We start from the raw sequence: 23357 nt of genomic DNA on the forward strand, positions 1-23357 counted from the left end.
TTATAGGTTTTGCTGCTCTTAAAAGACAAGATGAAGTAAAGTCTTTTTTTTTTTCAATTTTGCGCTTTCTTTTAGTGTGATATGTGTAAATATATGTAGAAGGTGTAAAAATATTAATGAACAAAGCAAACAAAAACAGAAATATATTAGTTAATAAAAAAGAAAAAAAATCACCAGGAAAATTATAATTGAATAGAGAAGGAGAATAAGGTGTTAGGGCTGAAAGTAAACTAAGGGGTTAATGAGCGGCTCAACAGAGGAATATTTAATTTAAAAAAAAAGTTTTTTTTTCACTTGTCAGGTTACTTTAACTGACTTCATCTGCAAATCGAAGTTCATCTTTGATCTGTAGATGAATAAACAGAAAGTTACAAAACAGTGTTTCATCGTAGCTTTCTGTATTTGTGGCTGAAAAATGTTGTTAACTGCTTTTTTTTTAACAGCTCCTACTGCCGACCTTCTCTGTGTACTCGGCAATGCAGCTGTGATTAATCGGAGCTGAATTGCTGTGTACTGGGACAAGGGGGATCCCGGCAGCCGGGCAGAAGGACTGGACGTACTAGATACGCCCTGCGTACACAGTTGACCTTTTTTTGGGCGTGTCTAGTACGCCCAGAGTCTGAAACTAGTTAATGTTTCAATCACCAATTATCAGTCACCAGTGCTGTCACATGAGAGGAAGTAAAGTACATCACATGCTCCTTCATACCCTAAAATAAAGTATTTTCTTTCCCCAACGGCTAATGAAGTGACAGGGGAGTGGAGGAAAGGTGAATGTACTCCGGGGAAGGGGGCAATAAAACAAATCTCTTGCTTTGCCCTTCATTGCTTTAAAGGACAAGTGTACCCTTGGTACTTTTTTCCTTTAAAGAAGAACTCCATCTTTTCCTCCCAAAACAGATGCATTGTGCATGTATACATGTGTGTAACTTACCTCCTTTAACAATATATATTGGATTTCTGTGTCTGTGGTGTCACTCCTTCTGGTTGAATTTCAAAGTTCTCTGGCTTCCTGTTTCCTACATATCCCATGATCCTTTTGAGCCTCTGTAGCTGTCTTGCAGCAAAGAATAATGGTTTACTGCAAAACTACAGAGGAAGGGCTATTAGTGGTTATTATGAAGGTGTTTCCTTCATATGTAAATGAATCACTTCACAGGGAGCAGGGCTCTGCGAGGGTAGGATATTTAACTGGACAGGATTGAATTCTAATTGTGATCCATTCAATCCTGCCCAGCAGCAGCACAGCTAGCTTTCAGAACAGGCTTTGTATGAATGGGGTTTCCTTCTTGAATAATGCTATGATCTGTGAGTCAGGACTCTTCCTGTAGGTAACTGGGTGGGATTGAATGTTAATTAGGATTTATTTATTCCCACCCACCATCAGAGCTATGAAGGAAGTTACATCAAGTGCAGAGTCTGAAATACTACAAGGTACTACAAGGGGAGTGTTATAGATGCTAGCTGCTGCAGGAAGGGGCTGTGGAAGGGACAGAGTCTATCAGCAGGATATGCAGAGTGACACATGACAAAAACCATCAACTAAACCCAGAATATCAGGGGATCTGCAGACAACAGAGCAACATGGTACAGAGATATGATCGATGCTGGGACTGATCATTCCATTCAGTTCTAGTGAAAAGAAAGTTGGAATTCAGCTTTAAAGCTGAAATTTAGGTATGATGTTTGTTGGACCAATGTAAGTATTGTGACAGTACTAGGCCCTGCCACTGCATGAGTATAAGCCCTTTGAGCAGAGAAGACTGGGGTTTCAGTTTTTTCTGGGTTTCGTATTTCTGGATCAGGATCCAAAGTCTTCAAAGAGTCTTGTGTGGGATGAAGCCTTCAATTCTGTGTTGGAGACCTGTAGTTTGTGTGAGTGTGCAGGTGTGTGCACTGGTTATAAGCAAGGACCTGACCATAATGCAGGGCTCCCATCAGGAGACAGGTGTGTGCACCACCCAGGAGACAGACTTACTCCCATTAGAAAAGGTGCTCTACTCAGGGGACAGCACTCTATATTGGATGAGAGATTCCATGTCCATCGGGCTGTAAGAGTCTGGACAGCTTCCCCCGTCTGGAGGACTGAGAGAGCTGAGGCAACTAGATGTGTGCAAGTGACTGAGGGAATCTAAGCCTGGGGGGAGTGAGAGAGCCGAGGTGCCTGAAGATCCCCTATTGACAGGCCAGGGAGTAGGCCTGTGTAGCTGAATGCTGTAACTAAAAGGCTGAGTGAGCCAGGAGAGCCAAGAGGGTCAGGAGAGCTGGGTCAGAAGGATCTTCGAAAAGAGCAATGGAGCTGCTAAAGAGAAATTCAGGTGGCTTGGCATTTTTCTGTTAATTGTTCTGCTCTCCCCTTCCTATGGTGGCATGCTGAGAAGAGGAGGAGGCAGGAGCGCTTGCTCGGGACCCCAGAAGAGGAAGATCGGAGCCACTCAGTGCAATTGTATTGCACAGAGCCGGTAAGCAAAACATGTTTGTTATTTTAAAAATATATATATATACTCTACAGTTTGTTTAAGAAAAGAGGAACAACAACCCCTAAAACCACAGTTTAGACTGGCATGACTCACTGAAAATGCTCACCACCACTCAAATAAGCACACCCAAATATCACAGTATGCATTTCTCATACCTGACCGACCCCTGTAGAAGTTGCAAATCACTGTAGTAGATTTGTAAAAAGAAGTAAAAGACTAATATACAGGTCAGCGTTGGTATCAAGTGGAAAGAATGCCTGGTCCTTATTGTCTAGTATGATAAGTTTACTGCTCAGCCCACGCACCATGTGGAAAGAATGATGTTCTTTTCCTGACACTCCAGAAGTTGTATTTTGCTAAGTGCAGCGGGAGAATTATACTGCAGTGGGAATTGATCCTAGGCTAACATGCAAGCAAGTATAATACTGCTGTCAACAAGAATGCAAAAGAACCATAAGAGAAGCTTACACTATTCTGTGTCTGCTGTTCTACCATGGCACAAACAAAATGTAAATATTTCCTTGGAAACATAATGGATATTAAAGACTCTCTAAACTTGGAATAAGGGAACAAGGTCGGAAGTAAATATTTATAGTGCACATTATTTCCTTGGACTGCCTTACTATTCTTAATTTATCAGAATGCTATAGCTAGGTTACTAGACAGGATAAAGTCTATTTTTATTCTGAAATGTAACAGCCAAACTACAAAGCCTTTTCTCACCTTCTTACAGGCATACTATCTAAATATATTATCCATAAAACATTCCAAATCTGTGTCCAAGTTATTATAAACTAAATGTTCAGATAATAACAACAGTCTCTTCAAACGTTACTTCAATGTGCAATAGGGAAACAGCTGAAATGACCTCCTACAGTAACACTCCACTCCACAGGAAGCCCCATTTAGGGAACAAACTAGTCTAAGGGCTTGTTCACACTTGACAAAATGTCTAATGCTTAACAAATGCTCCTATAGCGTTAGTATGGGTGTTAGACTCGCGTTAATGAGATTTAATATGGACATTAGACTGGCATTATACAAGCATTAATGACAAATTAAAAATGGGCAGTTTTGAGGCGTTTGATGAGCATTAAGGTACGGTAAAACCGCTTCAAAAATGCCAGGAAATAAACTAATCTTAACGCCCCGCAACCGCACGGCTACTGCCTGCCAGAGCGTTTGCAAAGTATTACCATAGACTTGAATGGGAGGTGTTGAAAGGCTTCAAACACCTCCTGACTTAATATGAGGCTTCAATTTTGAAGTGACGCAATGCTAACACTTCAATGTGTGCTGTCTACTGTATCATTTGCATAGGCTTTTGAGGGGCGTTAATGCCTCTCAAATGCCTGCTTTTAATGCCAGTGTGAACTTAGCCTAAAGGTCAGCAATGTGTTGGTGGCAGGTAGTGTACTCTTGCCAACTCTCATAGGGGTTCCTGGGCTACAGCAGGCAGTGGGCGGAGCCACTCGCCCTGTACATGGGGCACTTTTCTGTGCAAGCACACATCAATGCTCGGTACCAGGCTGGGGCTGCGGTTATGTTAGAATCAAACATTAAAGCATTTCCCCACATAAAGATAAGCCATTACACTGTGTGTAGTAAAAGTTCAGAATTCATCTGGAAAAGTACTATCCCGTATCTCTACACAATAAAAGTAATGGTTCACACCACAAAACTGCACTCCAGATTCCAGTAAAAGGCTGTGCAGTGGGGCGTGTCAGGACAAGTCTGATCATTGGAGGAGAGTACACCAAGTTCTCAGCACAACAAGAGAACTGACCACACTGTGTTTTCCTGCTTAGTGTGGTCAGTTTCTAATAGAAAAGCAGAGGGAATGGCAGGAACACCAGGGATTTCACACACAGGAAGCAATACAAAGATAACAGGATATTTTCTCATATAAGTACATGGTACAGCAGGCGCATATCAGGAATATGAAATTTTGGGGTAACAAAAGCTTTAAAACGGAAATCCAAACAGATAGAAAAACACATTGATGATTGATTAAAGTGTTAGTTTAAAGTAACTAAACAAATTACAAATTTTTAAATGCAACTAGTGTTAGCTTAACTTCTCATGAAATCCTCAGGTAATACCCTCTGCAGCAGGTAACAGACTGTAAGCTGGAAGGGCAGCACTGTGAGCCAATTAGGCTGTGCTGCAGTGCACATGTGCTGACTGGATATGAGGGCAGAGCAATCATAAGAATAACCCTTCTCCTTTATTGTCCAGTCTGCAGGCTGGAGTGTATTATGATCAGTGTTTTTGACTAAGCTGCTCTGCTGCAGTGGATATCAAAGAACAGGTTGTGCTCTCTGACAAGCCTTGCTATATCCTTTAGCAGATAAAAAAAGGTTCATATGTTGTATGTGTAGTCACACGGGCACTAGCTGCCTGTTGGAGGTCAACTTGAAAAAAATTGAAAAAGAAAAAACAGAGTGTTAGCAATGATTCTTAGTCTTCAGCATTTGCTCATTCGTGGGACATTTGATATCTTCATAATCCAAAGCACAAATTCTTCATTCCTCTGAACAAATGTGATGATTCCATTTATTTGTTTATGGATTTGTGTGGGATGTCTTGGTTCTTTCCTTATTAAAATGATAGTCAAGATATGATACATTTCTTTATCTATATAAAAACTTTCAGATTACGTAATGGCATCATGCAGATGCCACAATGCATTTTTATTGAAGCATGTCATCTGAATTTAAAAATTGTCGAGCAACGCCTTATTCTACTGCCTCTGGACATCATGTGTGACCTATTACTGATTTCTTGTTTTATGCAAAATGGATTCCAAAATATGCATTTTTCTTAAAAGTGCACTCCAGTCATCAAACTTTACAAAGTGGACCCCATTCATATTCATTAGTTTAATTCGGATGACATGATGCAATAGTTTGGGCCTTCTGGTAAAGTCTGAAGCATCCAAAATAATGTAAAAGCATAACAAATGATCCAAATTGATATGGATCCATTTGTTTTTATTCTAGTGTAGCATGAATATTCTAATAAGATTATTTTTGTATTGGGGTTGAGAGACCATTTGTTTAATTTGTATGTGCATGGCCCAACAAACAAAGTCATTAGGGAATGGAGAAATTATGTCAATAATAACATAACAAAGACATACGTATTAATTTGGATTGTTTTATTCAGATGAGAGTGGTGCGGTAGTCTTTGACATTTGGACAATTAGACAATTCTTTTGCATTAACATTTTTCATTATTATAACAATGCACTACATATGAAATGGAAACATATCACAATAAATACAGTAAAGTGTAAGTGAAACAAGATGACCCCTACCTATTGTGCTTGGGCTGGATTGAGGTGGATCCTTCACAATCTCTGAATCATAACATAACAAATTAATTCAAAATTCATTTTGTTCCATTTGTTACTTTCGGATGCATGGGACTCCAGTCAATATCATCCAAACACATTAAAATCAATATAGTCAATCTTCTGAAATAACAAAAGAATAACAGAACTTCCGAAAAAATGAATCAATTCAGAACATTGAATATGTACTCTCCCGAAATAACAAATCGTTCCAAAAATGAATCATGCTAACATAACAATTATAATGAAACAAAATGATTTACTTAACAAAGAAAACCAAAACAAAACACATTTCTCCGTCATGCACTTCTCTAGTCATCTGTTTCTTCTTTGTTATTCAAGATTCCATAACTCTGTCCACTCAACACTCCACTTTCATTCTGCTATTCTAAATTCTCACATCATTAGTGGCCTGCTTCTACTTTTTCATTCCTTGGGCCTGCCCACCATTAAAGTTTGTGGCAGATCTCACTCATATATGTCTGTTGTTCAGTGGTCCCCTCATGGTCATCAATATTCTCACTCTGAAATGGCAACATTTGAACATGCTAAATTGTGGAAAAATGTGTTCAACAGTTAATGATCAACTTTTTTCTTAGTTCACAGCAGCCCCTGAAAACATAATGCCATGACACTGATGATGTTGGCCTTTTAACCTCTTCTATAGTTACTAACATGACCCAGTGATGCCTTCTTCCACCCAGACTATCTTGACAAGCAAAGATGCATAGCGCCACAATGCAAATCTAGGGGCCTGGAGTTTATCATGCATAGTTTAATATAACTAACGCTAAACAAACTAAAAAAAGATTCTTAAAAGAGAACTCATGTACAATAATAATGATAGGCCATCAGCGTAGTAAGCAAATAACACTTACCTCTGAGGCCTACACTCTGCAGACTACCAGGATTTATACCAGTGAATCAGTGGTTCAAAGACTAGTATATTTTAAAACAGAACTAAAGGGAAAACTTTTTTTTTTTCATTTTGAATAGAGTAAAGGGAGGGTGATGACACCTGTCATGTTTTTTTTTTTCTGTCTCATATTCAGGAGATTTCCCTTTACTACCTGTCCTATAGCCACAACAGGAAGTAAGAGGAAATAGTGAAATATCTGGCTGTCGCCAATACTAGTGTCCTCATTTCAAGATTTGCCCTCTATTTTCTTTCACTTTGGGTGGTAATGGCAAACAAAACAGAGGATGAATTTCCCTAATGGGGGCATTGATAACTAAAAAAAAGGTTTGTCTTTAGGTATGCTATAAAAATTCCATGTGCACTTCATCATCCACTTGCTGACTATCATGGTTGCAGTCATGATCTTGGTACTGTGTTTTTTGTTTTGTTTTGTTTTTTACACAAGACAACTGGTGATTGGCTGTCTTGTCGAAGTGATCTGGCTGCCCAATCACTTTTATGATATTGAGAAAGGCCACTCACCATTCCATTGTAGCCCATGGTGGCTCCCCTGCTCTCTTGTTTCTCCAGGGAGCCCAGGACCACGGTAAATGGTCGGGTGCATGCAATTTTAGTCTTGACATGTTTAGTATCTATTTACTCCATGCAACCCCATCTATCTTTTACCAAAATTGGCTGTTATGTTGTGTTTGTGTGCACTAAAATTAATTTTAGTGTATTTTTTCCTTGACAATTTGCATTTGATAAATGGCTGAGAAAATATTGTGTGACATGAATTATTGCAACAGTCACCAAGGCATCTGCTTTGACAAAAAAATATATTTTATATACTGTATATTTAGGGATTGTAAGTAATTTTTAGCACAAATTTTCACGTGTGTGAAAATTTAAAAAATTGCCCTGGACCTGGACAGCAAGTGGTTAAAGACACCCACAAGCTGTAGTAATAAATGTTAGTATTTAAGGTTATGCTGAACTTTGTTGATCTAGTTCCAAAGCGACTAGCTATGTTAAAAATTAAGGAACCATTTGTATTTCGGTAAAAAAAAAAAAAGCACTAATTGTGTAGAAAAATAAATACAACCTAGCTCCACTGTAGCCCCTTGTGCGTTAACCACTCGCCATCCCGGCCAATTCTGACAGTTCGCTCCTACATGTAAAAATCTACTTTTTTTTTGCTAGAAAATTACTTAAAACCCCCAAACATATATATATATTTTAGCAGAGGCCCTATAGAATAAAATGATGGGGGGTGTTGCAATTTTTTATGTCATTTTTCAAACTCAATTTTCTTTGGAAAAAATACAGTTTAATGGATTTTATTGCATACAAACACACAATGTAGTGCCTATTTTTTCGTAAAATATAAAAGATGATGTTACACCGCATAAATAGATACCTAACGTGTCATGCTTTAAAATTGGGTCCACCCATGGATTGGCAGCAAACTGAAGAATATTATTGATATCTAATATTCTTGTATCTCAGAGGCGCTTCCGGATGACTAGCATTGATAGTCAAACTGACTTATAACAAAGTGTGAGTTTATTGTCACACAATTGGCATCATAAATACAATGTAAAAAATATAATAGTTCAGTTCAGTGTGGGTAAAAATATATGAAATAGAATAAAAAGTTATAAAGCTGTAATAAGCTTATGAAAGCATGTGTGCTTCATGGATGCTGCCCTCCTGTCTCCATGCTGTCTTGTGTGTCCTTCAAGAAGAAGCAGGAAATGACGTTCTCAGACTTCTGGCAGAATTCAGCTGTCCCAGCTTGTCAAAGTGTCTTGTGAACATGTCAGTGTCATCTATCCTAGAGGGTGTGTGTGTGTGTCTGTGTGTGTGTGTCCGCCTTCAGTATAGAAACGTTGGCTTTATATGTTACATGTGAACGTGTGAACGTCATAACCTCACACCAACTTAGAACCTTGTATGGCACACATTCATTTCTGCTAACTTCAGCAATATGCTATCCAAAAGAAGATTCTAACTCAGAGTCATATATGGCATACGATTGACAAGCCCACATGTAACACTCCATACTTGAAGTAATGTGCTAATCATGTAATGTCATATAACTAAACATCTACATAATATAAACACATATTACCAAACTTTAACTACATTAAGTAACTATATACTAATACTTATTAATATGATTGAGACTACAAACTAACTTAACTTAACAGGATATAATCCACAATGTATATTCCTTTAGCTACATGGACACGTGTCTATTTTTGTCTTCTCATGACATTCTATACCATGATACCTTAAATGTCATACTCAAATTGGCTACACCAGAAAAATCCATCAATGCTCAGCTTTAGATGAAGAATCATGTCAAATCAATTGATCAAGGTCATTCACACATACTCTATTTATTATGATTAATCATAAAACCAAATATATTTTGCAAGCTTGCCATGAATATAATATAACACCTATAAGTGCCGAATTATGAATTTGGAATAATATTCTAACACAAACTATGGTGCTTAAAATTCTCCATAGGCAATGCGTGAAACGCCTTTACAGGTTTCCAGTTTAGAGATACACAGGAGGTCTGGTGCTAAAATGATTGCTCTCACTCTGACATTAGTGACAATGTGGTTTGATCACCGTTTACATATGCGTGTGGGAGTAACACGCATACTTCGCATTTGCACATAAGCACAGGGTGACGGGGGTGCTCTAAATTTTTTAATTATTTTTTTTTTGGATTAACTTTATTGCTATCACAAGGGATAAACAACATGTCACAGCCCACAGTATGGGCTGTGATAGGTCCTCTTTATGGACTATGGTCTATTAGACCCCAAATCTCTCCTCTGACCTCCAAAGCAGCTGATCAGACACAGATCGGTCTGATCGGCTGCTTTCCTGGCTAACCGGCAGGTAAACAAAGAGGCGGAACCGGAAGTGACAACATACTTCCTGTTTCTGGCGTCACATAGAGAAAGAAACAATGTCAGTTTCTCTCTCTCTGTTCTGGGCAGCCATCGCCGCCGGTCACATGGCTCACGGGCTCCGTGATCGGACAGCAGAGCCCGGGAAAGGCAGTGGCGATGGAGAGGGAGTGGCCCCCCTTCAGCCACCCTCAGAAGTAATCACCTCTGCTGGAAAGAGAATTTTCCGCTGGCTGAAAATTTTCAAACTGGGATGCCGGTATAACCACTGAAACCCGAGGATGTCCTTCCAGCGGGAAGTGGTTAAGGAAAACCAACACCCCACAATCTGATTGCACAACCTCCTTTTAGTTCTATCTTATACTTTTTGTTCTAAAACGTGTTCCATAAAAGCTTAGTCTGAACCTTCTTATTGGTCTGTCAAGGTCTGGACTTGATACTAGGAACATTCAGATGGTGAAATTTGGCTCCTGTAGATTTGTGCCTACTGAACATTTCAACGTGTGTTTTTCGGTAAAGATAAAAAGTGCTCAGTATTAATTACTATCATCTGTGAAAGCGTTTTTTTATTGTAATTTCAGAGAAACCTCTTTTTTAGGGTCTGTTGACACCAGGCTGTTGCAGTAATGCACAGTATGTGCGTTGCAGTGCCATTCATTGTAAATGGCACCCCAGTGCACCTGTGCACTGAAACAAAAGCTCTAAGCCCTTTTATTCTTGTTTGAGGCACATTGTGACCTATTAATTTTGAATAGGCTGGGTAACACTGTGCACAGCAGGGCTCCTCAAAGCATAAAAACATGTTCAATGTGGTGCAGGATGCTATGATGTGAAAAAGCTCATTCTCACTAGTGCACACGTGCACCCATTCTGGTGCATTGTATTAACTCACATCTTATCACATGTTAACATGTGCTGGCATTAAGGCAGCCCATTCAAATGAACAGACTGTCAATACTCTAATAGCGATGCACCATTTTTTCCTATGCACTGTACCACAGCACAAGGTAGTGTGTTACCATGCATTATAGTGCACGTCAAAGCATGTGCACTGGACATGGATTGCCTTAGTACAGTGGGGTGCCAAAACTCACTGGCATTGCAGCTTGCTAAGATAAGTGTAAAAAAGTCCTAAAAGTTCTGCAGAGTGGTGAATGGTTGGAACCTCTGATTCTTATTGCTGTCTTTTTCATGTCCCCATTGGAAGGGTTCCCTGCACCCTTCTGCTCCAATGACTGTATTATTTTGTGTTCCTCATATTTTCTCTCCAATTGACAAAGATCACTAGATCAAATAATGATAATAAATATGCCAAATGAGGACACAGTGTCAGAATTTACCCAGGTAAATGTATGCCCTATAGAGGGCCAAGGCACAGGGTCTAAGGAACCGCCCTGTGTTAACCAAAACACTCCCCAAACAGCTCCTGGGTCTTATCCCTCCAGGCACCAGCATGGAGTGCGAGAATGTCTAAACACACTGACTGAAAAGACCCCATTGTGTTTCTGGGGACCTCAGTGCTGTTGCACTGATGAACAGGAATCAAGCCAGGTGCGATACAACAAAATTATCCTGCACAGAACCCACGGCAACAGCTGCAGACAATGACACATGCTCTCTTTTAAACAGCTGACTTGGACTCACTGACACAAGTTCTATATCTTTCTCACATTTTTCAAAACAGGTAAATGCTATATTAAAGCCTTAAAATGTGTATTCACTGAAAATATGCTATAGTACCCATTAAGTCTTCCTTCAGTATTAGGAGATAAAATTATAAGGCAAAACAGGAATTCCCCAGATAACCCAGCAATGCAAATTTAAAGGTTTGATTGTTTTCACCAAAGAGATAAGTTACACATTGTATATATATTGTATGTGGACAGTAGAAGAAACATTATATACAGTATATGCACATGTTTTACATGCCTGTATTTAAACATACATCTATACTGTAGAAGAGCGTCCAAGAGAGCTGGGAAAAGTCCTGTTGGGGGTTTACACATCTCCCAGGCTACTCTCATATATGTTTAGGGATCTCTGATCCCCTCTTGGTCCTCTCCCCTGGGTCAATTTATACTCACCTGAGACAGACAGCCAGTGCTCTCTTACCTGGGGAACAGACAGGTCCGGTCTGGGAGAGTTGAAGGTCCATAAAAAAACTACAATCTGTGTGTGAGGAGACTGATAAGCGGTAGGCTTGCCTAGTCTGATAGTAAGCATAGTTGCCAACATTGTCAAAAAATGTATAGGGACACTTTCTTGTCTGTAGGTGGAGTCTTATTATAATTAGGGGGCTGGGCATTCATTTGTAGGCGTGCTGTAGTGGGGGAAGAAAAATGTGATGCATGAAAAATTGGTAATATTGGGCGTGGCTTAAAGGGGACGTGGCTCAAAGGGTGTGTGGTTTGAGTCTGAGATGAACGATGGATGGAGGGAGAAAGAAAGAAAGAAATAGGGAGGGAAGGAGAAAGAGTAGGAAGGAAAGAAAGAGGGATGGAGGGACAGCAGGCCCAGATCCTACACCACAATAGCAATATGTGTATTCTAGAAAGTTTACCAATCAGCAGATAAAGATACTCCAAACACCTGGTGTTAGTGCTTCAATCGTCCCGGCACCAAGGTTGTTATGGTGTCAGGATGATTCAAGCGCATTATTTCTATTATTACATTGCAGTATAAAATGAAATAGTTCAATTCACCATAATGCAGAATCAGTGGGAGCCCTGAGCATGTCACTTGCCATGTCGCCTGCCACCAGATGCCATCAGGTGTCCCCAGCAGAGTCCCTCCTTATACCAGGCATTCCCAGCAGAGTCCCTCCTTACATCAGGTGTCCCCATCAGAGTCCCTCCTTACATCAGGTGTCCCCAGCAGAGTCCCTCCTTACATCAGGTGTCCCCAGCAGAGTCCCTCCTTACATCAGGTGTCCCCAGCAGAGTCCCTCCTTACATCAGATGCCCCCAGCAAAGTCACTTCTTACCTCAGGTGTCCCCATCGGCGTCCCTCCTTACACCAGGTGTCCCCAGCGGCGTCCCTCCTTGCACTAGGTGGCCCCAGCAGAGTACCTCCTTACACTAGGTGTCGCCAGTGGAGTCCCCCTTACACCACAGGCAGTCTCCGCGCCTTTTACAAAAGACCAGCTGAGCTTGTGGTGGCCGAAGAGAAGAACCAAGAGGTGGAGCCTGGGTTCCACCTCTTGTTTCTTCCTCACGATAGCTGGTCTTCTGTTAAATGGCAGCCGGCGGAGGCAATTCACAGTGCCGGTCGTGGACCTCTAGTGGTGGAAAAAAAAAATCGTGAAAATGCAGATTTCCCGGGACATTTCCCGGAAAGCGGTAAGACCGGGACAAAGGTCTAAATACCTGGAATATCCCGGGAAATTTGGGACAGTTGGCAACCATGAGTAAGTAATAATTAATTAATAAGTGATTTGTATAGATAGTGCCAGGACATGGCTAGTATTTTTCTTTTGTAGATTTTATCCTGTTAATTTGTAACACTGTACATCACATGTAAATAGACTTGTAAATAAACACTGCACTGTTTGTCACTACCTCTGTGAACTGTGCCAATGCCTAAAAGTGTGCTCACCCCAGAGAGCTTTTGTACCTGCTACCTATTCCCCAGCTCACACTATATAGTAACACGTATAACTCTTTTTGGTCCTAACTATTGTATGTTCTGTGTGTTGCTGAATCTAAATTCTCAGTTTTGACAGTAAGCCCCTTATTTTATGTACTGACCAAGAATGTGTGCATGAATATTCAAAAAGCACTTCTGCAATAAGTGGCTTATTAAAAAGTGCAGATGGGACAATTTAATTGTTGTTATTATTCATTTTGTATGTTAGGCTCTTATTGCGTCAGTTCAGAAAATGTGAATTGCATAAGGACACTTACCTGGCTGCATACTTTTATATGAGTTCTAAGAAATTAAACAAGCTCATAATAATTGGCTGCTGCCTGTTCTGCTAATAGTACTTGTCCCCAAAGCAGTATAATAGATGGCTGATTCCTAATCATTTTAGCCTCCTGGCTACATAGGGAGACAAAATTGCAAACATCACTTAGTACAGAGCACAAGTGCATGAGCCACAAAATACCAAAACTTTAAAAGGTCAGTTTGAGCAAAAAAGGCCAACCAAAACATTAACAGACAAAGTTATATATTTTTCAGAGGATACATGAAGATAACTCAGGAATGCTCACTTTATTGCCCTCACTAAAGAAAAGGAGTAAAAAAGCAGGGACCCAGCCATTAGACTAATACCGCCTTACACACGGCCAGAATTTCTGACAACAAATGTTCGATGGGAGCTTGTTGTCCCATTCCGACCGTGTGTAGGCTCCATCAGAAAATTTTTGTCGGAATTTTCGACAACAAAAATTTGAGAGCTGGTTCTGAAATTTTCCAACAAAATCCGTTGTTGTAAATTCTGAGCGTGTGTACACAATTCCGATGCACAAAATTCCACGCATGCAATGAATCAAGTACGAGACGGAAGTGCTCGGTCTGGTAAAACTAGCGTTCGTAATGGAGATAGCACATTCATCACGCTGCACATTTTTTAATCTTTTAATGCAGCGCATTCTCTTCTTCTTTATAATGCTAGAATTATGAAGTTGTTTTGCTGCTGATATTCACACAGAGTTCTGACAAACTGATTTCTTTATTATTTCTTGTGATCTCATGAATAATCTTTTTTATTTTTTCGCCAGATCTCCAGAATAATATTTATAATTTTTGTTTATAGTGATCTCCTTTTTTTTTTTAAATCGAGATCTCCTGTTTTTTTTTTTTTCTAGTGATCGCCATAATATTTTTTTTTTGTTTTGTGTGTCAAGTTACCACAACACCATTATTATCTTTTTTTAACCTCAAGGAGGTTGGTTAGTGTTGGTGTTCCTTGTTAATTTGACATTGTATTTTTGAAATGTACCTACCTACTCACAAACAAACTGTCCTTTTTTTTAATTATAACACATAGCCAATGATTTAAGAAAAAAAATAGACATTTATTAAGGGGTCATAACAAAGTAAAGAGGAAGGCAACGCTGGATAAACTGGTGAAGTTAGCAAAGCCTTTGTACCCCAGGGCACACATCAACTATTTGACATGCAAAATTGGGAGCCTGAAGAGTCCATTTAATAGGGAACACAATCCGGTCCAGGACCCCGAGAGATCAGGAACTGCAGCAGGTGACATATATGTCCTCAGGCTGTGGTCTTACCACAGCCTGCGTCTTTTGCCAGACCAGACCGAACCCAGGCCATCACTCTCTTGTCTTCCTTACACGCTTCTTTCCACGTTTGCTTCCAGGCTGTGGCTCTGGTGTTGGAGTTGTGGCAGGAGGTGGAGGAGGTGGAGGAGGAGGAGGAGGATGGTCCAACTCACACAGGTGAGTTTTGCTTGTGAGTTCGCCCCTCAACCCCTTATTTAGGACCATATATATCACTTCCTCACAAAAGAGGCATTGGCCCACCTCCATTTCCTGCATTTTGTTGGCAGCCATGCAGGCATAGGCCTCAAGAAGACTGGGGGGGTTCTGAGGGACGCAGAAGCCTGCCGAATTAACCCAAGTGCTGACTCCTTCACGCTCCTCCCCTTCCTGGGCCTTTTTTGTTGAAGGCGGAGGGGAGGGACCTGGGATTCGGTCAGGCTACTGGGCCCAGCCACTTCCTGGCTGCCACTTACCCCCACCACCTCCTGACTGCCACTTTCCCCTGCCACCTCCTGGCTGCCACTTTCCACAGCCTCCTCCTGGCTGAGGCTTTCCTGTGTATGAAAGAGGGACATAGTTTTAGTTTATTGTTCATCAATCACAAACAATTTTGAGAAATATGTTGAACAATGCTATACCTGACTCAAGCTGGGCTCCTCCACATCTTCTTCCTGGGTGGAAGGCCCAGGTTGGACGTCGGAAGCCTCAGCTGTGGTGGAAGGAAGAGTATAAGGAAGAGTGGAAAGAAGGGTTGAGAGTGATGGCCTGATTTCAGTCTGGTCTGACAGAAATCGCAGTCTGTCATAGTACCAGAGCCTGGGGACATAAATGTCATCTGCTGCTGCTCCTGATCTCTGGGAATCCTGGACCTTCTTGCTCTCCCTATTATATGTGCTCCTCAGGCCACCAATTTTGCATTTCAAATAGTTGATGTCTGCCGCGGGGATCTGCGGCTTCACAAATTCCATCAATTTATCCAGTGCTGCCTTCCTCTTTAGTCGATTTGTATAAAAGGGGTGTTTTGTCTGCCACAGGCAGGGCAGTTCCCTGTACAAATCAATGATTTGGGGGAGGAAATCATGATCGTTGAATCGATCCATTTTATCTGCAAGACACAACACAAGACAAACCCTAGTGTCAGGCTAAACTCGCATAATCTTGTCCCAATATAGGCCTCAGTCTATAAGCAGTATAGGCCACTGATGCCCCAAGTTAAAATTTGACATTTTTTAGAACGTTTGGCGCTTCTGCTACTCCTTCCTCCGCTCACAGATTGTGCGTACGATGCATGCGTGTTCCACTTTATATACACTGTGCATGCGTTAAATTCCGCCTGCCACTGACATTCTTTCTAGTATATTCCCCGCCCCTTCTCTTTCGGCACAGTGGTAGAGCACATGGCAGAGAAAGAACAAGTGCATGAAGACAGCAGCAACAACGACGAAAGCCCGGAGCCACAAACGTCCCGATCCCGGAGGACCCGGTGGAGATGGTGGACATCTTGAAGAGGGCCGACTATGATGGGAAGCATGGATCTTACCCAAACCCAAATGTCAGAAAGGCCAAGATCATGACTAAAGTTGTGAAAAGCCTGCACAGGAATTTTGGGGTACGGCGATCCAAGGATCAACTGAGGAAATGATGGTCAGACCTCAAATTGAGGGAGCACGATCAGTACAGGAGGATCAAGAGAGTTCTGCAAAAAAGTAAGTAGTTGTCATGTGTTCCTATTATTATTATTATTACTTGCATGCTGCTCCATGTGCTTTTCTTTACTGTTGGACAGTTTAAGATGGCGGCTAAAATGGCAAGTTTCAGGTTCGTGGGCACAGTAATCGTTCATAGTAAACATCATTCGCTCGCCCACTAATACGATGTTTTTGGCAGATGCAGGTTAACTACATTTGGTCACTGCCTACTACTAAGTTTAGTACATTGTTGTCTAGGTGGGTTTGTAACTAGAATGAAATGAAAACTTGATTCAGTGGAAGGAGAGGACACTCAGCAGCTGTTTACACATCTGGACACAGGAGCACTAGTGTGGGACATCAGAACAAATTTTAGGGTGTCCCACACAGACGCTCCAGTGGATACTAGGGGTGTCTCCATGTGTGAAACTTTACCAAAACATGTAAGTATTGCAGCTTTAAGAAAGGGAAAAAATTATGTCTTCAGCTTGGAACTCTGCCAAAACAGGCAATTATACGACACTTCCAAGCAATGTTTCATATTCCTATTTCTGCCCTCAAATATCTGTGTGCTAATGCTGGCCATACACTATACGAAAAATCGGCCGAAAAATCGTTCGTATAGAAACTTCGTTCGTTTTTCGGCAAGTTAATGGGCACAAATCGATAATCGTTTGTGACGTTTTTGTGGGAAAAAAACGAACGGGAAGTTTGGAAAATTTCTGCTGAACGTACGATAAATTGCAAGGTTAATGTGTTTCCCGTCCGAACTGTCTGCACTAGGTATATGTAAAAAAACGAACAAAAAATTATTTATTCATGTCCACTGAACAATTTATCGGTCATTATATGATGGCACGATCGTTTGCGGTCACGGTCGAACGTTCGTTTTTCGAAAATGGGTTCGGCCGATTTTCTGTATAGTGTATGGCCAGCATAATGCTGTTCGGACGGGAAACACATTAACCTTGCAATTTATCGTACGTTCGGCAGAAATTTTCCAAACTTCCCGTTCATTTTTTCCCACAAAAACGTCACAAACGATTATCGATTTGTGCCCATTAACTTGCCGAAAAACGAACGAAGTGTCTATACGAACGATTTTTCGGCCGATTTTTCGTATAGTGTATGGCCAGCATAATGCTGGCCATACACTATACAGAAAATCAGCCGAACCCATTTTCGAAAAACGAACGTTCGACCGTGACCGCAAACGATCGTGCCATCATATAATGACCGATAAATTGTTCAGTGGACATGAATAAATAATTTTTTGTTCGTTTTTTTACATATACCTAGTGCAGACAGTTCGGACGGGAAACACATTAACCTTGCAATTTATCATACGTTCGGCAGAAATTTTCCAAACTTCCCGTTCGTTTTTTTCCCACAAAAACGTCACAAACGATTATCGATTTGTGCCCATTAACTTGCCGAAAAACGAACAAAGTGTCTATACGAACGATTTTTCGGCCGATTTTTCGTATAGTGTATGGCCAGCATAAGACTTGTATAACCAAATTTTGACATTTATTACAAATTGTGTTGATACAATGTTTGCTTTTTATGCATATGGATAGACATATTGTCATTTGATCCTTTTATTATTTTTCTGTTTACAATTAGTGATTGCTGTATTTACAGATTCGATCCATTTACGCATTAATGCAGTTATTTACCTTTACATTTTTTCTTTTTACTTCATTTTTATGTTTACATTTTCACATGTATCATCTTTATTGTTATATTTTCACTTTACTTTATTTCACCTTCATTCCATAACACTTAAGATTATTGGTAGCATTCTACATGCATTATATTCATTATACATTAATAGTTTATTTTTCACATTATATTCTTTATTTACACACATAAATGCACTTTTTATTACTCATTTTCTATTTATTTAATATACATTTTTTTACCTTTCCGAATCAGTACACCTTTATACCTTTTTTCCTTTTTTTCTCGTATATACATATATAGACTCTTTTTATTTACACATATTTTTATTTATACATAATCTTATATTTTTCTATTTATGACACTTTATTTGTTTTTTCTTCACGCATTACTCACATATCCATTCTCATCACTTCTCAATCACAATCGATTATGTGAAATCGTTTTATTTTATTTGTTTTCATTAAGAGATGTTGCCCATGATGGCTAACTATGGATCTCTTCCACACCTGTGTTCATTAAAAGTCTGGGTTATCAGCTAATCACTTAGCCATATGTGTTTAACACCAAGAAATTTAATCGATTTCCTGTTGTGTGATTGTCAGCTATGAGTAAGCACTAACGAAACGTCAGCTCTTTTCCTGTCTGCTGTTATCTTTGAATTTGATGTGAACCTTCAAAATAAACAAGGCTAATCTACAAGTGCGGCTGTCCAGAATTTATTCCTGTTTATTGCTATTAGCAATAGCCAGCACCTATGGCCTCCGAACCAAGAAGGATTCACCTCCTGTCTGTTCAATGCTCCCGGAGCGGTGATATCTCTCCTCTATACTCAAAAGACTAATGCTGGCCATACACTATACGAAAAATCGGCCGAAAAATCGTTCGTATAGACACTTCGTTCGTTTTTCGGCAAGTTAATGGGCACAAATCGATAATCGTTTGTGACGTTTTTGTGGGAAAAAAACGAACGGGAAGTTTGGAAAATTTCTGCCGAACGTACGATAAATTGCAAGGTTAATGTGTTTCCCGTCCGAACTGTCTGCACTAGGTATATGTAAAAAAACGAACAAAAAATTATTTATTCATGTCCACTGAACAATTTATCGGTCATTATATGATGGCACGATCGTTTGCGGTCACGGTCGAACGTTCGTTTTTCGAAAATGGGTTCGGACGATTTTCTGTATAGTGTATGGCCAGCATAAGGACATCAGAGGACACCAGGGACCCACAACCTCCTAAAGAAGGGGAAATCCCAAAACCACAACTTCAGGATGTGGAGGAAGCAGACGTTTATCAATTGGGCTAAATAGTGACCACAACAGGTGAGTGTCTGAGACCACAGCTTCAGGTAATAGATGTATGCCTGCATATTTATAATACATGGTGTGTTTTTTTATTTTAGGTGATGTGGATGTTGTTGAAGAAGAAACACATTTCACAACTGCAAGTGCACAGATCCTCATCGGGGAGATTATGGTGTGCAATCAGGATTTACAGAAGATCAAGAAAGACATCAACGATGTGGAAAAAAGACTCAAAAACATCATTGATGTTTTAGGCAGAATCTAAAACACACCAACATTTTTGTAATTGTTTTTATTTTTCTAACTTTTCTAAAAAATGTTGAAAGCCAAATTTTGAAGATGCACACAGTGTGTCAACATGTGCTATCTGCCATCACGGGATATCAATGTACGCGTTTTGTGGGTGCAACCCCTTCCTCGCAACTAAAGTAGGTGAGAGGAAGGGGTTGCACCCCCGAAACATGTCCATTGATCCCCCATGATGGGAGATAGCACATGTTGACATTAGGTATGGGATCAGGAGGGAAATCCACATTTTGACTCTCAATTTGTGTGCATCTTCAAAATTTGGCTTTCACAGGGATGACATCACCCCATCTGATGAAGGCAATATCAACACAGTTTGGACATACTAATGTCTGATATTGCCTTCAATTGATCAAAGTTGGACTTTGTAAGTTCCTGAGTTGTGCATTGTTTTATGGTTTTAAAAACATGACTGTTTACCACAAAAAAGGATATTTCTACTGTCCAAAAAAAATGTATTCCAAAAATATGTTGGTTTGTTCAAAAACCCTTTTCTAAACATACATGTGAATGTGCACAGAGTAAAAAATGCTCTACTCAACAATCTGTGGCTTCTTCTTTCAATGCTCAATAGTAGTTTTTTGCTTAAGTTGGTGTTTACAGTGACAGTGAGGGTTATTTACTAAAGGTAAATCCACTTTGCACTACAAGTGCACTTTCAGTGCAGTTTCAGTGCACTTTAAAGTGCACTTTTGCAGTGCACTTGTAGTGCAAAGTGGATTTTCCTTTAGTAAATAACACCTGTTATGACTAATTTCTGATTGGGACTCTAAGGCTGGGTTCACACTGGTCCGACAAACGCTCCGACATTGGGAGCTCATGTCGCATGACGTGTGAAATTTAATGTTTCCCTATGGGAGCCGTCCTAACTGGTCCGACACAAGTCGTTCCGACTTTAGAAATGCTCCCTGTACTACTTTGGTCCGACTTTGATCCTACTTCAGTCTATTGACTATCATTGAAGTCGGATTGCCGTCTTGCATGATCCGACTTTGGCACGCGACTTGTGCTCAGATGTTCTTGAGGGGGAACTCCGCGCCAAATTTTAAATAAAAAACCGGCATGGGTTCCCCCTCCAAGAGCATACCAGGCCCTTGGGTCTGGTATGGACCTTGAGGGGAACCCCCTACGCCGATAAAAACGGCGTGGGGGTCCCCCCCAATCCATACCAGACCCTTATCCGAGCACGCAGCCCGGCCGGACAGGAATGGGGGTGGGGACGAGCGAGCACCCCCCCCCCCCCTCCTGAGCCGTACCAGGCCGCATGCCCTCAACATGGGGGGTTGGTGCTTTGGGGGAGGGGGCGCGCTGCGGCCCCCCACCCCAAAGCACCTTGTCCCCATGTCGATGAGGACAAGGGCCTCTTCCCGACAACCCTGGCCGTTGGTTGTCGGGGTCTGCGGGCGGGGGGCTTATCGGAATCCGGGAGCCCCCTTTAATAAGGGAGCCCCCAGATCCCGGCCCCCCACCCTATGTGAATGAGTATGGGGTACAGCGTACCCCTACCCATTCACCTAGGAAAAAAGTGTCAATTTAAAAAAAAAACACTACACAGATTTTTAAAGCATTTTATTAGACAGCTCCGGGGGTCTTCTTCCGACTTCGGGGGTCTCTCCGGTTCTTCTCCACGCTCTCCGGATCTTCTGCCGGGCTCCTCCGCTCTCTTCTGCTCTTTTGCCGCTCTTTTGCTAAAGCGGAGGAGCCCGGTCTTCGGTCTTCAATCTTCTGCCTTCTGCCTTCTGCCTTCTGCCTTCTGCCTTCTGCCCTCTTCTCCTGATGTTGACACGACGCTCTCTGGGGCTAGAATGCTCTCTGTGCGCTCTGCTCTGACTTATATAGGCGGTGACCCCGCCCCCTTATGCCGTCACAGTCCCTGGGCATGCTGGGACTGTGACGTTTTAGGGGGCGTGGTCATCGGGTGATGACCACGCCCCCTAAAACGTCACAGTCCCAGCATGCCCAGGGACTGTGACGGCATAAGGGGGCGGGGTCACCGCCTATATAAGTCAGAGCAGAGCGCACAGAGAGCATTCTAGCCCCAGAGAGCGTCGTGTCAACATCAGGAGAAGAGGGCAGAAGGCAGAAGGCAGAAGGCAGAAGGCAGAAGGCAGAAGATTGAAGACCGAAGACCGGGCTCCTCCGCTTTAGCAAAAGAGCGGCAAAAGAGCAGAAGAGAGCGGAGGAGCCCGGCAGAAGATCCGGAGAGCGTGGAGAAGAACCGGAGAGACCCCCGAAGTCGGAAGAAGACCCCCGGAGCTGTCTAATAAAATGCTTTAAAAATCTGTGTAGTGTTTTTTTTTTAAATTGACACTTTTTTCCTAGGTGAATGGGTAGGGGTACGCTGTACCCCATACTCATTCACATAGGGTGGGGGGCCGGGATCTGGGGGCTCCCTTATTAAAGGGGGCTCCCGGATTCCGATAAGCCCCCCGCCCGCAGACCCCGACAACCAACGGCCAGGGTTGTCGGGAAGAGGCCCTTGTCCTCATCGACATGGGGACAAGGTGCTTTGGGGTGGGGGGGCCGCAGCGCGCCCCCCTCCCCCAAGGCACCACCCCCCATGTTGAGGGCATGCGGCCTGGTACGGTTCAGGAGGGGGGGGGGGCGCTCGCTCGTCCCCACCCCCATTCCTGTCCGGCCGGGCTGCGTGCTCGGATAAGGGTCTGGTATGGATTGGGGGCGACCCCCCACGCCGTTTTTTCGGCGTAGGGGGTTCCCCTCAAGGTCCATACCAGACCCAAGGGCCTGGTATGCCTCTGGAGGGGGAACCCATGCCGGTTTTTTATTTAAAATTTGGCGCGGAGTTCCCCCCTAAAGATTCATACCAAACACAGTGCCGGCATTGGCGGGGATCCAAGTCGGATCCCCGTTCATTGAAAGTCGGACACATGCCGGCTTCATGTCGCAGGGCAAAGTCGGATCCAAAGTAGGACGGCTGTCGTGTCGCACCAGTGTGAACCCAGCCTCAAACAAAGTTAGTACTGCAGCTGCAAGAACAGATTCACAAGACTCAATCACTGTGTTTAAAATGTCCGTTCAGTGTCAAAATTTATTACTACATGTTATTTTATACATAGATAAGAAAGGGGTGGTGTGAGATGTTATTAAAAACTAACAAATAGAAATATGTTATTAATAGCTAACAAATAGAAATATATTATTAACCACTTGCCGACCGGGCCATAGCCGAAAGACGGCTACAGCGCGGTCGGCTTATTCTGGGTGCATGTCTGTAGGACGTCATTCCAGAATGTTGCACCCACGCGCCCCCTGGGGCGCGCACCTGGGAACATTCGGGACCTGGCGCATCACAGGTCACGGTAAATAGCCGCTGATCGTGGCTGTTTACCACATGATCGTTCCGTCAAATGATGGAACGATCACTTGTAAACAAACCAGCGTCACGTCATGACGCCGGTTCCTCCCTCCCCTCTCTGTACCAATGGGTACAGTGCGAGAGGAAAGGGGGAGAGATTGCA

This window comes from Aquarana catesbeiana, linkage group LG03, assembly GCF_042186555.1.
Source record: "Aquarana catesbeiana isolate 2022-GZ linkage group LG03, ASM4218655v1, whole genome shotgun sequence".
In the NCBI taxonomy this organism is placed as follows: Eukaryota; Metazoa; Chordata; class Amphibia; order Anura; family Ranidae; genus Aquarana; species Aquarana catesbeiana.